Here is a 13,269-nt window from a genome sequence, read left to right on the forward strand (position 1 = left end):
TATTTCCAGTTCAATTTAATCATTAGCAGAACACAGGCAGAACTACCACTCAGCAGAGAGCAGTGCAAAGCCAGCGCAGGCTCCCTTCCAAAAGAGGTCCCATGACCATTTGGCGGCCTTTGCCAACCTGGTGTTCAGGACTACAACTCCCATCAGGAGTGTAGTGATTACAGCGGTGGACTAGGAAGTGGGGAACCAGGGTTCAAATCCCCACTGGGCCATGAGACTCACTTGGGCCAGCCACTGGCTCTCTCTGCCTAACCCACCTCGCAGGGTTGTTGTTGGGGGTTAAATGGGGAAGGGGAGAGCAGAATGAGATGGTGGGATATAAGTGGAACAAATCAATAATAAAACGTGAACAGAAGGTCCCGGCTTCAACTCCCCCCATCCCACCCCCATGACATTTCCAGGTAGGGAGGGGACAGACCCCCTGCCGGAGCCCCTAGAGAGGGTCTGCCAGTCAGAGTGGGCAGCACTGAACTAGGTGAACCAGTGGCCTGACAACACAAGGCAGCTTTGTGTTGTTCTGAACCTCCAGCCAGGACCCCATTTCTGTGCCTGCCTCCTTCACTAGCCAAGGTGCCAGGACCCAGCAGTAGAGGAGAAAGGCTGGCAGAGGGGCACTGGGATCAGGGCCGTTTGGAGGAGATGGCTGTGGGTCCCAGGGAGCTCGGTCCAGGTGTGCTCGCTAGGTCTGGGGAGACTGATCCCCTCCACGGAAACTTTGAACGAGGGGGGTGGATGGAGAGCTCCCTCCAGAAACATCCTAGGAGGGGGGCAGGCGGCTGCTCTGGGGGTCCTGCTGGGAGTGGGCAAGACCTCTGCCACTCTGGCTGGGAGTGGGCAAGACCTTCTGCCACTCTGGCAGCGCCTTCCACAGCCCAGTTCTCCTCCAGCAGCGGCAGCAGCCCCTGCAAGGGTTGCCATGGTGACTCTCCCCCCATCACGTGCCTCAGTGGCCTGGGCGGGCTCCCCTCCCCCTCCCTCTGCTTTGTCCCCCAGTGCAGAGGGGCTGAGACCAGGGACAGATCCAACAAGGGGGAGTGGGCTGCCTGAAAAAATTGCCAGGAGAGGCTGAGCAGTGGCCAAGGAAAGGAACTCTCCACATGCTCAGGGGCCAAGGCCTGGGGCTCAGAAGGCATCCCAGAGCTAACTCTGCTTTGTGTCGCCTCCTCACTTTTAGGGCTCTGCTGCCCATTTAGCCAACTGCACCAAACCCCCTGCTTGCGCAAGGTTTCTTGACAGCATCCTCTGACTGATAAAAGGAACGGGCAGCAGGTGAGGAGCAGGCCCTTCTCTGCTGGAGCACTTAGTGTGGGCAGGCAAGAGGGCGAGGGGCACTGAGTCATGCCCAGGACACTCTGTCTGCCGCTGAGAGAGTCTCTGTGCTCCCCAACAGGAGGAAGGTGGAACCCTCTTAAGCCCTGGCCTCCTTTGGGAGGAAAGGCCAATTTATCAATCAATCAATCAATCAATCAATCAATCAATCAATCATTTAATTAAGAAGCAAAACAAAATGTAAGAAGACTGGCTGCTGCATCAGGCGAAAGGGGGCTCACCTAGTGCAGGCCCCTGTTCGCACAGGGGCCAAGCAGATCAGCATTATTCAGGGGCATGTACTACCCCCCCCCATACTGATCCTGGAAGTGGTACACAGCGCCCGCCCTCTTCTCACCCCACTGTGCCACAACGGAGGCACCAAGGCACAAGGTTACCCAAATCTAAGGACGCAACCCTTTGTGTCCAGCCCCCCAGGGCTCCTCTCTGCTGGGAGGGGGGCAGGGAGAAGCCCCAAAGCCCAAAGAGTTGCAGCCAATGCAGGCTGGGTCCTTGGCACAAGACCACCACCTTCACGCCCTGCTTGGGACCACCTTGAAGAGACCCAGCTCGTTCCACTGGACACTGTAAAGGTAAAGGGACCCCTGACCATTAGGTCCAGCCGTGACCGACTCTGGGGTTGCGGCGCTCATCTCGCTTTATTGGCCGAGGGAGCCAGCGTACAGCTTCCGGGTCATGTGGCCAGCAGGACTAAGCCGCTTCTGGCAAACCAGAGCAGCGCACGGAAATACTATTTACCTTCCCGCCGGAGCAGTACCTATTTATCTACTTGCACTTTGACGTGTTTTCAAACTGCTAGGTTGGCAGGAGCAGGGACCAAGCAACGGGAGATCACCCCATCGCGGGGATTCGAACCGCCGACCTTCTGATCAGCAAGTCCTAGGCTCTGTGGTTTGACCCACAGCGCCACCCACATCCCCCCTGGACACCATACTGGATCCAAAAGGCCTGCTCCCCATCAGTGCGTATGAAAACAAGAGAAACCTGCTGGGTCAGGCCAAAGGGGGCCCATCTAGTCCAGCCCCTTGTTCTCAAGTGGGGGGGGGGGGGCAACCAGACGCCTCTTCTGGGCAACCAGCGAGCAGGATCCGAGCACAAGAGTAGCCCTCTCCAGTCTCCTTCCTGGCCCTCAGGACCACACAACCCTCCCGCCAGCAGAGGATCTGCTCTGGGCACCCGGAGCTGAGACATAATATGGCAGATAAAGGCTGCGTAATGTCGGCAGCTCACGTTACCGCCTGCTGCCCCCCTCCGGGACAGCCCCATCGCTCACGCGCTGGGAGACCGAAGGAGACAGCAGCAGTTATTTTTAGATGGTCCCTTTTGGGCCGGGAATCCCATGCAGAGGAGCTGCAGACCAAAGGGCATTCCCACCCACTGGGCGGCACATCCCTCGCCCGCTTGCTTGCTCCCCAGGCCTCACGCTGCCCAGCCCTGGGCACCACCTCTGCCACCCTCCCCGGGCATCTGTTGTGCAACTGGGGCACACCAAGCCAGACTGAGCATCAGTGGCCACACCCAGAGCAGGCAGGACCAATTCTGGAATGCCAGAGCAGCACCCACCACCACCTGGATCTAGAAACAGAGGCACCCCGAGAGCAGGACAAGCTCCACTGCCCTCCAACTGGGCCACAACCCGCCACAGGGGGAGGTGTTGTGGCTTCACCTACTCAACCCCCGAGGGCAGGAAGCAAGGGGGTGTGAAATCATGCAAGCAAGGTCAGAGGAGGAGGAGGATTAAATTGCCCCAGCTGGAATTTGGCCCAGATCCCAAAGCTGGCTCTCCTGCAAGAGGGAGTGGGCCTTCACCCGCACTTGCAATCCAGGCCACAGAGCGCCCCTGGCCACTTGTGGCTCCAGCTCTTCAGGAGGGGACCAGCTCCCCTTGGGATCCAACTGGGAGATTGGGGAGGGGGGCTGTCCAGCATGCCGGCTGTCCAGCATTCACAGGAGCTGGCAGAGGCACAGCTTGCAGCCAGGAGTACAGGATTCAGCCATTTCTGCAGCCATTTCTGCAGAACCACCCCAGGCGCCCAAAGCACTGGGGGAAACGCTCCAAATATTTATTTTAAATTTTGTGGTCATTGGAGAGGGTGTGGAGAAAGAGGCAAATGTGTTTAAATGTTGGAGGGGTCCTTGCTGGTATGTCTGCATGATTCAGCAAAAACTCCTCGTCCTGCTGCTCCCCCAGCTAAGAATGTAATATAAGCCTCCTGGATGAGGCCAGTGGCTCATTTAGTTCAGCCGCCTTTTATTTTTACAGTGGCCAATCAGATGCTCTTCCAAGATACCCACGAGCAGGACCCAAGCAAAAGGGCAGCCTTCGCTCCTGCGCTCTGCAGCCTAGGTGCCCACGCAACCGCTCTGATCCGCAGAACTGGCAGGCACTGTTCCATGTGCCACACACTTCGCACCTGTAAGAAATCCACCTTTTAGCGAGGCAGCACCCGTCCTGGAGAACTCCCTGCCTATTGGCATCATCCAAGCGCCTTCGCAGAACTCTTTTTGGCACCTGCTAAAGACGTTTTTGTTTAAGCAAGCCCACCCAAAAATCTACAATCTGTTTGTAGTTTATCTTTCCTTTTCACTGCTCTTTGGCTGTTTTAAATGGCCGCTTTTAATTGATAATTTTTATTGTTTAATTCTTTTTGCAAATTGCTTTGAGGGGTTATTTTTCCTTACAGTTAAGCAGCATATAAATTTTATGAAATAAATAAAATAAATCAATTTGTATTCAGAAGCAATACTGCCTCCCAAGTCAACTACTCTCATTGCATTCCCTTACCCCCAAGTGGTGGGGGCAAATCCCCAAAATCTGTCCAAGTCAACTAAGTAAAATTATTTTGGAATATATTGACTCCTACAACATGGTAAGGAGAATTAAACACACTTACAAATCCGCCCCACACATCACAAGCAAACATAAGCTGATGGCAACATGCAGGGTTGATAAGACCATGCACCAAGTATGAGCATCCAAGGCAGGACAAAGGCCGTCTTGGTGGCTGCTTGACATATATGAACACCCCCCACCCACCCACCCACCAGAGCGTTTCCCCAGGGCTCCAGCCTCAGCCCATTTCAGAAGCCCCAGGCAAAAATATGGAGAGAGGGTTTTGGGACATGGAAATGACCTCCTACCAAATCAGACCATTGTTCCACTGAGCTCAGGATTGTCTACACTGAGTGGCAACTGGGACTCTTCAAGGTTTCAGGCAGGAGACATTCCCAGCCCTGCCTGCCAATACCAGAGCAAAGCAATCCAAAGCAAATGTGTCAATTTTATTTCATTTCACTATTATAAATTCGCACAGTGCTGCCCCATGGAGCTTTCGCAACACAACCTGCTTCTAAGTCCTTCAGGGAGGGTCCTCCCCTGGCCCCACCGCCAACGGTGAATCGGAGGCACACATGTGCTGCAGTGTGTGCAGAGGAGATTCCTGCACTGCAGGGGGTTGGACTAGATGACCCTTGGGGTCCCTTCCAACTCGAGTGCCCCATGAGCCTAGGCACAGGTCAGAGGATTGGCTGGGGCAACAAAGGGAGAGCGTGGCGAAATGAGCAAGGCAGGAGACGTGAGAGGGGTCACCTCCAGCGTGTCTCCACACCTCGCTCTGGATGTCACGGAGTTATTCTGGATTAACAAGGGGCACAAGCCCAGGCAGGTCAGAGAAGAACTGACAGGAAGCAGCTGCCACCAACATGAGACTTCAGGGAGGGACTGAGTAGCCCCAGATTTAGGACAGTGTGGGCGGTTCCCCCGCACAGGATGTCGAGCCGAGGGCCTGCTAATTTGAGAAGATCCATAACTGAGAAGATCCATTCAGGGGCGCCAAATGCTGGACTCACTCACCAAAGATTACCAAAGTCCAGCCCTGGGCCAAATGGTGGGTCCTGCACAAAACAGGCCAACACAATCATCAGGGGTGGCAGGGAAAGCTCAAGGTGCAATATGGCATGAGAAGAAAGCCCCAGTTTCGGGACAGGGCATTCTTCCAGTGCCAAGAAGGGTTCAAAATCCCGAAGCTCAGGTGTCCTTCTCTGCAACGGGCAGCCTCTGAAAGCATTCCACTCCTCCCCACAAGACGTGTATAATCACCCAAGGATCCTGCTCCCCACTCTCTGTGCACACTGTCCTTGGTGTTCTCCTCTCGCTGGGTGTCAACCAGCATGTGCTCAAAACAGCCTGGTCAGGATAACTCCCTCTTCCAGGCGTCTTTCCCCCCCCCCCCCCACTGCAACCTTCCCCCTAGCTGCTCCTTTTGCCTGTCTTAATAAGGCAGCTCTGTCCTGGCACAGGCAGCTGGCTTGCCCTCCTGTTGCCCAGCACAGCACCTGGCTGGCAGACTGGTAGCACCGCACAAATGACAGGAAGTCGTCACAGCACTGAAGCCAGACAGCAATGGGGAAGCCAGAGGGTGCCAGGCAAGGGCTGGGGAAGAGGGCAGAAGTTGTGGTTATGAAAGGAAACCCAAAGCGCAGACACCCCACCCTCTTTGCCACAGACATTCTGGTAACTGGAGGTGGGAGTAACCTGCCCAGAATTCAGGAAGATTGGGAAAGGGGAAAAGGAGGAAGTCTACAAACAAGGAGACGTCTTTAATGGTATTTTCAAATGTTATTCTCAACGAACCCAAAAGCTCTTGGTAGCAACAGCAGCGAAGCTGGCTCTATTTTTCTTTCAAATTTATTGTATTTTACTAGTTCTAATGCTTGTCTGGGTCTCTGTAATGCTATGAGCTGCTTTAGGCACCTGTGGGGGGGGTAGTGGCATATTCATCCAAACAAAACCCTGAAACGGAGCCAGCAGCTCCTCTTCTTCCCAGACTTTCCTTCTCCTCTGGATGGGCCCACATTTTGAGCCCACCCCCACTTTATGAGAGAAGTGGCCCAAACCTCTCTGCCTTCCCCTCTCTGAAAGGAACAGCCAACCTGGGAGAAGATTAGGAGCTCCAATCAGAAGATGCCTATGAACACTTACTCAGAAGTAAGCCCACTAAGTTCAGCTGGACTTACTTGCAAGTCAGTATGCACGGGATTGCAGCACAGAGAGGGAAAGAAAGACCCCAAATTCAGGCACATTGAGACAGGGTGCAGAGATACGGGTGCAAAATCTGTAAAGCTCGGCCATTGCTTTAATTCAGCTTTTTAAAAGTGCACACACAACAGAGCATCCAAGCTTCCAGTTCTCCCTGGAAGCATCATCTGAGCACTGCCTGAGCAGCGATATTTCTGGGGGATTCCAACTATGCTCAGAAACAAGGCCCAAACATTTTTCCTTAATGAGAAAGCAAGAATCACAGCCATGAAATGGAAGGTTTGGGGTTGCCTAGAAAAAGAAGAAGGTGCCTGAGCCCAGGGAACAATGTGGCTGGGACTCTTGCTGCAACATGGGGCTCTTAATCTCAGGGACACGAGTTCAAGTCACACTTTTGGGCAAAAGGCACTGCACTGCAGGGGGGTGGAATGGATGACCCTCTACAGTTCTACGACACCACATCCACAAGAAAACCACGTATACCACCCTGAGATCCTTGAGGAAAGGCGAGATAGAAACACAGTAAAATGAACAAGTAAAAACCCTCACCCCCACTGGGAAGAAGAATGTGCAAAGCAGCCCTGAGAGGCTCCAGCGCCTCTTGAGCAGAGCTGGGGGAAAGGGATCCTTTGCAAGCAAGCAAGAGCAACGCTGCCCCAGGAGCAGAGGCAGAAAAGAGCTCAGCAGCAGTCGAGTCAGATCCGGTTCTTACCTGCAGGCCTCCCGTCTCTGGCAACCAGGCAGGCAGCGAACCTGGTTCAGGAGGAGGAACAAAGCAAAGAAGGGGGGGGGGAAGAGAGAGAAAAGAATAAAACACCAAATTCACCAGCAGGGCTTTGATGCAAAGCAGCCCCTCGGCTTTTGGGGGGAGGGGGCACAGGCTCAAGACCCCCCCAAATCCCGCCTTCCCTTCCTCTAGGGGTTGACCCCCCAACCCAGTTCCACTTTGAGGAGCCCCTTGCAAGCTCCCCCCACCTTCCCATTTATTTATTTTTTTTGGGGGGGGAAGAAGAAGAAAAAGGGTCGCGACACAAGGCAATCTTGGGGGGGGTGCTATGGAGCCCCTAAAAAAACCACGCCCTTCAAGCCTCGGGAAGCTCTCCTGCGCAGCCCCCAGGGGAATCCCCCCCTGCAGGGGATGCCTCTGATCCCCCCCCCCAAATCCAGCCCCTCGCCCTCCCACCCCCCCGCCCCCTAAATCCGGCTCCGCCCCCTCCCCCTCCCCCTCCCCCTTGCTCCGGGGCAATGAACCCCGCCCCGCCCGGGGTCCGCCTGGCCCACCTGTCTCCCTCCGGGTCCGGCTGCCCCCCGCTCGCCTCCTCGCCTCCTCCTCCTCCTCCTCGCAGCCCCGCAGGAGCAGCAGCTTCCGGGCCCCGCCGCCAGGCCCCGCCCCCCGCCCGCGCTCATTGGAGACCTCGGCGCCCGGCGGCCAATGGCGGGGCGCGGCTCCTGCGGCGGCCCCGCCCCCTCCACGTGCAGGTCTGTGATGACAGCGCGGTGGGCGGGGAGGCGGAGGGAGGAGGGCGCGCCTGATTGGGCGGCGGCAGCGGGAGGGGCGGGAGCCGGGCGGCCGGTCCGAGGGACCCTCCGAGGCCATCCAGTCCAGCCCCGCCGCCCGGAGAGGGAGCAGGCCAGGCCCGGCCGGCAGAGCAGCAGCCTGGGCAGGCGGCTGCCTGGACGTGGGAGGGGGACTGCTCCTGCGCCTGGAGGCTCCACTCGGGCCGGCTCGGGAGCGGAAAAGCTCCATGAATCGCCCGAATCCAGGGGGATACTCGCAGTGCCGGATTGACGTAGAAGCTGAACAAGCTCTAGCTTAGGGCCCCACTCTCTCGGAGGCCCCCCCAAAAATTAAAGGAAAAAACCCCTGCATGTACATTTCCAAAATATTAGATAAAAAATAAAATAAAATAAAACCTACATACAGCAACAGTGTTTTGTGTTGTGCAGGCTCCTAGGATGGTAAGTCATGGCCCCCGCCTGCTAGCCTGCTCCCTAAAATATCACAATTACTTTGATAAAATACATATTTTGTTATGTGCAAATGCCTTTAGATACCTATTAGGTCCATAAATTAGCATATAAAAAAGGGTAAAGGGACCCCTGACCATTAGGTCCAGTCGTGGCCGACTCTGGGGTTGTGGCGCTCATCTCACTTTACTGGCCCAGGGAACCGGCGTACAGCTTCCGGTTCGTGTGTCCAGCAGGACTAAGCCGCTTCTGGCGAACCAGAGCAGCGCACGGAAACGCCGTTTACCTTCCTGCCGGAGTGCTACCTATTTATCTACTTGCACTTTGACGTGCTTTCAAACTGCTAGGTTGTCCGGAGCAGGGACCGAGGAATGGGAGCTCACTCCGTCACGGGGATTCGAACTGCCCACCTTCTGATCAGCAAGTCCTAGGCTCTGTGGTTTGACCCACAGCACCACCCACATCCCCCCTGGACACCATACTGGCTCCAAAAGGCCTGCTCCCCATCAGTGCGTATGAAAACAAGAGAAACCTGCTGGGTCAGGCCAAAGGGGGCACATCTAGTCCAGCCTCTTGTTCTCAAGTGGGGGGGGGGGCAACCAGACGCCTCTTCTGGGCAACCAGCAAGCAGGATCCGAGCACAAGAGTAGACGTGCTTTCAACCTGCTAGGTTGTCTGGAGCAGGGACCGAGGAACGGGAGCTCACTCTGCGCGGGGATTCGAACCGCTGACCTTCTGATCAGCAAGTCCTAGGCTGTGTGGTTTAACCCACAGCGCCACCCATGTCCCAAATTAGCATATACTGTAGTAATGTATTCAACACAAAAAAAAAACAGCGACAATTTGTTGTTGAGAAAGGACAGCTGGAGGTATAAAGGACCCCATTGCCTTCAGGAGCTGAGGGCCTCATCCAGCCTCAATCCAGCCCTGGGTGACTGACATTCTCCGGAGCTCTGAAAGGCCAGATTGGAAGGGCTTCCCTTTGCAGAAGCCAGGCTGTATCCTTCTTCAGCAAAATCCAATGCTTTGTAATGCTATATATAGAAAGGTTTTCCAGCACTTTCCCCGGAATAGATGCTCAGCTCCTAACCTGTATTTTCCAATATTCCTTTTTTATAATTGGTATCACACTGGCCAATGTTCTCAGGGGCAGAAGTTGCAATTAAGGGAAAGTTACCTATTTCTTCTTTGCTTCGTTCAGAATGGACTTCTTGATTCGGAGATACCCAGGGAGGCTGGAAGAGTCTCAGGAGCACCAAGCTCAGCTGGGGAACCTCCAAAACAGTGGCATAGCGTGGGGGGTACAGGGGGGGCCGGCCGCACCGGGCGCAACATCTGGGGTTAGGGCAAATCCACGGGTTAGGGGGCGCAAATCCACGGGTTAGGGGGCGCAAATTACTTGCCTTGCCCCGGGTGCTGACAACCCACGCTACGCCACTTCTCCAAAATCCATTATATTTGGGCCTGAAAAAGAATTCACCATGGAACTCAGCTTTCCTCAACCTGGTGTTGTGCACTACAACTCCCATCTGCCATCCGCCAAGTGTTGTTTAGCTGCGCTGGCTGGGGTTGATGGGCATTGTAGTCCTGAACACCCGGAGGGCACCTGGTTGGGGAAGGCTGCCCGCTTGCCTTTGCTCTGCACGTTTCACTTGGTGAGAGCAAAACCGCAGCAGATGTTGGGTGTTTTTAAATCCCTTTAGAAAACTCAGGTGTCATCCCGAGAGAAGAGGTGAGTCAGAGGCGTGAGGAGAGGTTGCAGCTGCGCAGCCAAAGGAGGGCAAGAGGGAGAGAGAGAGCCAGGGGCAAAAGTAAAAATAAGAAATGAGTCACCTCTTCCTGTCCTGAGTCTGCCCTGGCCTTGTTGCTTTTCTCTTCTGTGAGTGAGCATGTGCAGTTGCTGCTAAGCTCTCCACTGCCTTGAAGCAGGGAGACATCCACGAAGCTGAATGCTAGAAGACTCAGGATGGAGAAGGTTAATGGAGAAATCTGAGGGCTCCCTTGGACAAAAAACAAGGACGCCAGCCAGGAATCCCAGAGCAAAACAGCAGCCAGAAGGCTTGGTCTTTCTCGACAGGACTCCCACCTGCCACCAGGTGGAACAAGATGGAAGCCCCAAACAAAAGAGAACCCAAACTTTTATTAGCTGCTAATCCCCGTGTTACCCCCCCCCCACTACATCACGGTTACATCATGTTTAAAGGGGGAGATCTGGGGGCAGGAATCTGAGCATCCTGGACCCTGCCCCATGGTTCCCCTTGCCCTCCATCAAACACCCATCAAGTGGAACAAAAGAGATATTTACATTTCCCTGTTTCCCAGCCAAGTTCATCACACCCTTTTGTCTTCATCTGGGTTGGTTATTTCTGGCATGGCTACCTGTCTGGCACTCAGGTATCAAGATGCCAGGGGTTATCACTCAGGCAGAGGGGCTGCTGAGGAGCTGAGCTCACAGGTCTATAGGAATTTCTGAAGTTTTCCCTGTGAGCCAGTACAAAGATAAGTTATCAGTGAATTCTTACATTTGGTATTGTGCCGCAGAGGCCCTTTGAATAGATAGGAAGAAACTGTGATGAAGTGTTTTGTGGGGACAAATCACAAAAGTCACAAAAGCGATTGTGCTGATTTTGGTAGTGGGCTGCATGGGCATGATATCTGCTGGAGGGGCAACCCCCCAACCTATACATAAATTCCTGCAACAAGAAAAGAAAGCCCTTCTTTATGCAGCACAGAGTTAACCTGTGGAACTCCTTGCCACAGGAGGCAGTGGTGACCACCAACCCAGAGGGCTTTAAGAGGGGATTGGGCAAATTCATGGCAGAGGAGGGGGCTTGAGGGCTGCTGGCCATGTCAGCTACTCTCTGCCCCTGCAGTCGGGGCAGCAATGCCTCTCAAGGCCAGCTGCTGGAAACCTCAGGAGGGCAGAGGGCTCTGGTCCTCGGATCCTGCTTCCTGGTTTCTCACAGGCAGCTGTGAGGGTGGGATGCTGTTGGCCTGATCCTGCAGGCTGTTTTTATGTTCTGAGCGGGTGGTTGCTTGAGAGTGGGGGAAGACAGCATGTAAGGACACAAACTTCTTAATATTTTTGTTGATAATTGTTTTTCCTTTCTCCGTAAACGGCTTTGAGTTGTTTGGCCTGTTTTGTTTTTACAGTCAAGCAGTGTAAAAGTTTTAAGAAATCGAGAAGAACTTTCTGACATGAAGAGTAGTTTGACTGGCTCAGAAGGTGGTGGACTCTGCCTCGTTGATTGGAGGGCCACTTGTCAGAGATTCACCTGTCAGCTGCGATTCCTGCCTTGCAGGGGGTTGGACTAGATGACCTTTGGGGATCCCTTCCAGCTCTACCGTTCTGTGGTTGTAAATCAATGACAGCAGGCGAGGTGCTGGGACCCCAGACACCTGGGTCCTGCATTAAAGCCAGAGGAGGGGAGGGAAGCCGCAGAGCAGAGACTGCTGCATGGAAATTGTACTGCTCCGCCAACACACGATGGAACTGGAAGATGCAAAAGCCACAGAAGGAGAGGAAGGTGCCTTCTGCCAGGCCCTTCTTGCTGCACCTGTGGCTGCAGGAGCGGCCCTATCCCATTCAGTGTCCTCAGGGGGGCAGGGAGCGCTGCGCCCCTCGCGGGCAGCCAGGGCACAGGCAGGGGTGCTCCTTTGGCAGAGGGTTTCGACTTCCCAACCAGCCAGGCTGAAGCAGGGACCGGCTGGGCAGCAACCGTCTTACGAATCATCCCAGGCTGCTGCAGGCAGAAAGGCAGACCAGACCGAGAGCACAGCTGGAGTCCAGGACGCCCCCAAATACAGTGGTACCTCGGTTTTCAAACGTCATCCCTTCCGGAAGACCGTTTGAGTTCTGAAACGTTCGAAAACTAAAAACTCAGTATGGAACCCTTGATACAGAAAACTCAATACGGAAGCCGCGTGGCATGTTCGACTTCCGAGGCATGTTCAAAAACCGAAGCATTTACTTCCAGTTTTTCAGCGTTCGAAAACTGAAATGTTTGTCAACAGAGATGTTTGAAAACCAAGGTACCACTGTCATTCTTTGGCAGACAAGAAGGCATTTTACTCATGAAGGAAAAAGCTGTTGACTAAAACTCAGGAACACTTTGTCCTAAGGGTGGTTAGATTCATTTGGGAGAGGGAAGAAGAATCTGCACATGCTCAGAGGCACTGAGCCCAAGGTACTGGAAAAACTCCTGCCCAGAAACCAATGTCCCCACTGTGGAAGGATGTGTGGATCCAGAATTGGCCTCCACAGTCACTTACGGACTCATTGTTCAAACCGTGTTTATGGAAGACAATCTTGTTTGGCTACGAGGGATCGCCAAAGAAGAAGAACCGGAAAAAGGGGTGTTAGGTAGGCAGTGTTTGAGATCAGAAAGGTGTGGCTCTGGCCCCAGAAAACTGGTGGTTCTTTGTATTGTCCCTGACCAGCTCAGTCTGAGGCTGACAGCGAAGGAAGTGCCACTTAAATTTGGAGTCCCTTCTTGGAAGTGTGCCTGACAATAAGGAAGGTCGTCACTCACCAGACTGGGGACAGCAATTGTTCCTGCTGACTTCACATAATACAGGCTCTCCGCAAGGTAGCAGCTTGTGGAAGGAGGCTTGGCAGGGAAGGCAATGACTGCAGTTTGAAAGGCTTGTGTAGAATGTCATGTTTTTAAACTGGAATTCAAAGGAAGGAAGGGCGCTGCTGCTCTCTAGTGACCGACAGGCAGAATTGTCTCAAAAAAGGCTTCCAAAGCAAGAGAACTCTTCAGGCGCACCAGGGCACTCTGTCGATATATCTGCTTATCCTTCTGCACCTCCATTGTTGAAATGGTTTAAGTTTCCATAAAATTGTGCTCAAGTTACTGTGAAGAATTGTATTTTTTCCATTGCACAGGTGGGGTGAGCTGAGTTTTCTGACGGAGTGACAG

General features: G+C 54.0%; 1 protein-coding gene across 1 annotated transcript in view; it reads right to left on the reverse strand.

Moving 5' to 3' along the window:
- ATOSB (atos homolog B) overlaps positions 1-7,129 on the reverse strand; it is a 38,283-nt gene extending 31,154 nt beyond the window's left edge. Inside the window, exon 1 of the mRNA XM_079994906.1 lies at positions 7,089-7,129. The gene's annotated coding sequence lies outside the window, so the exon portion shown is untranslated. The remainder of the gene's footprint in view (positions 1-7,088) is intronic.
- Positions 7,130-13,269: the final 6,140 nt, after the last annotated feature.

The sequence above is a fragment of the Podarcis cretensis genome (genome assembly GCF_951804945.1).
Source record: "Podarcis cretensis genome assembly, chromosome: 11".
Lineage (NCBI taxonomy): Eukaryota > Metazoa > Chordata > Lepidosauria > Squamata > Lacertidae > Podarcis > Podarcis cretensis.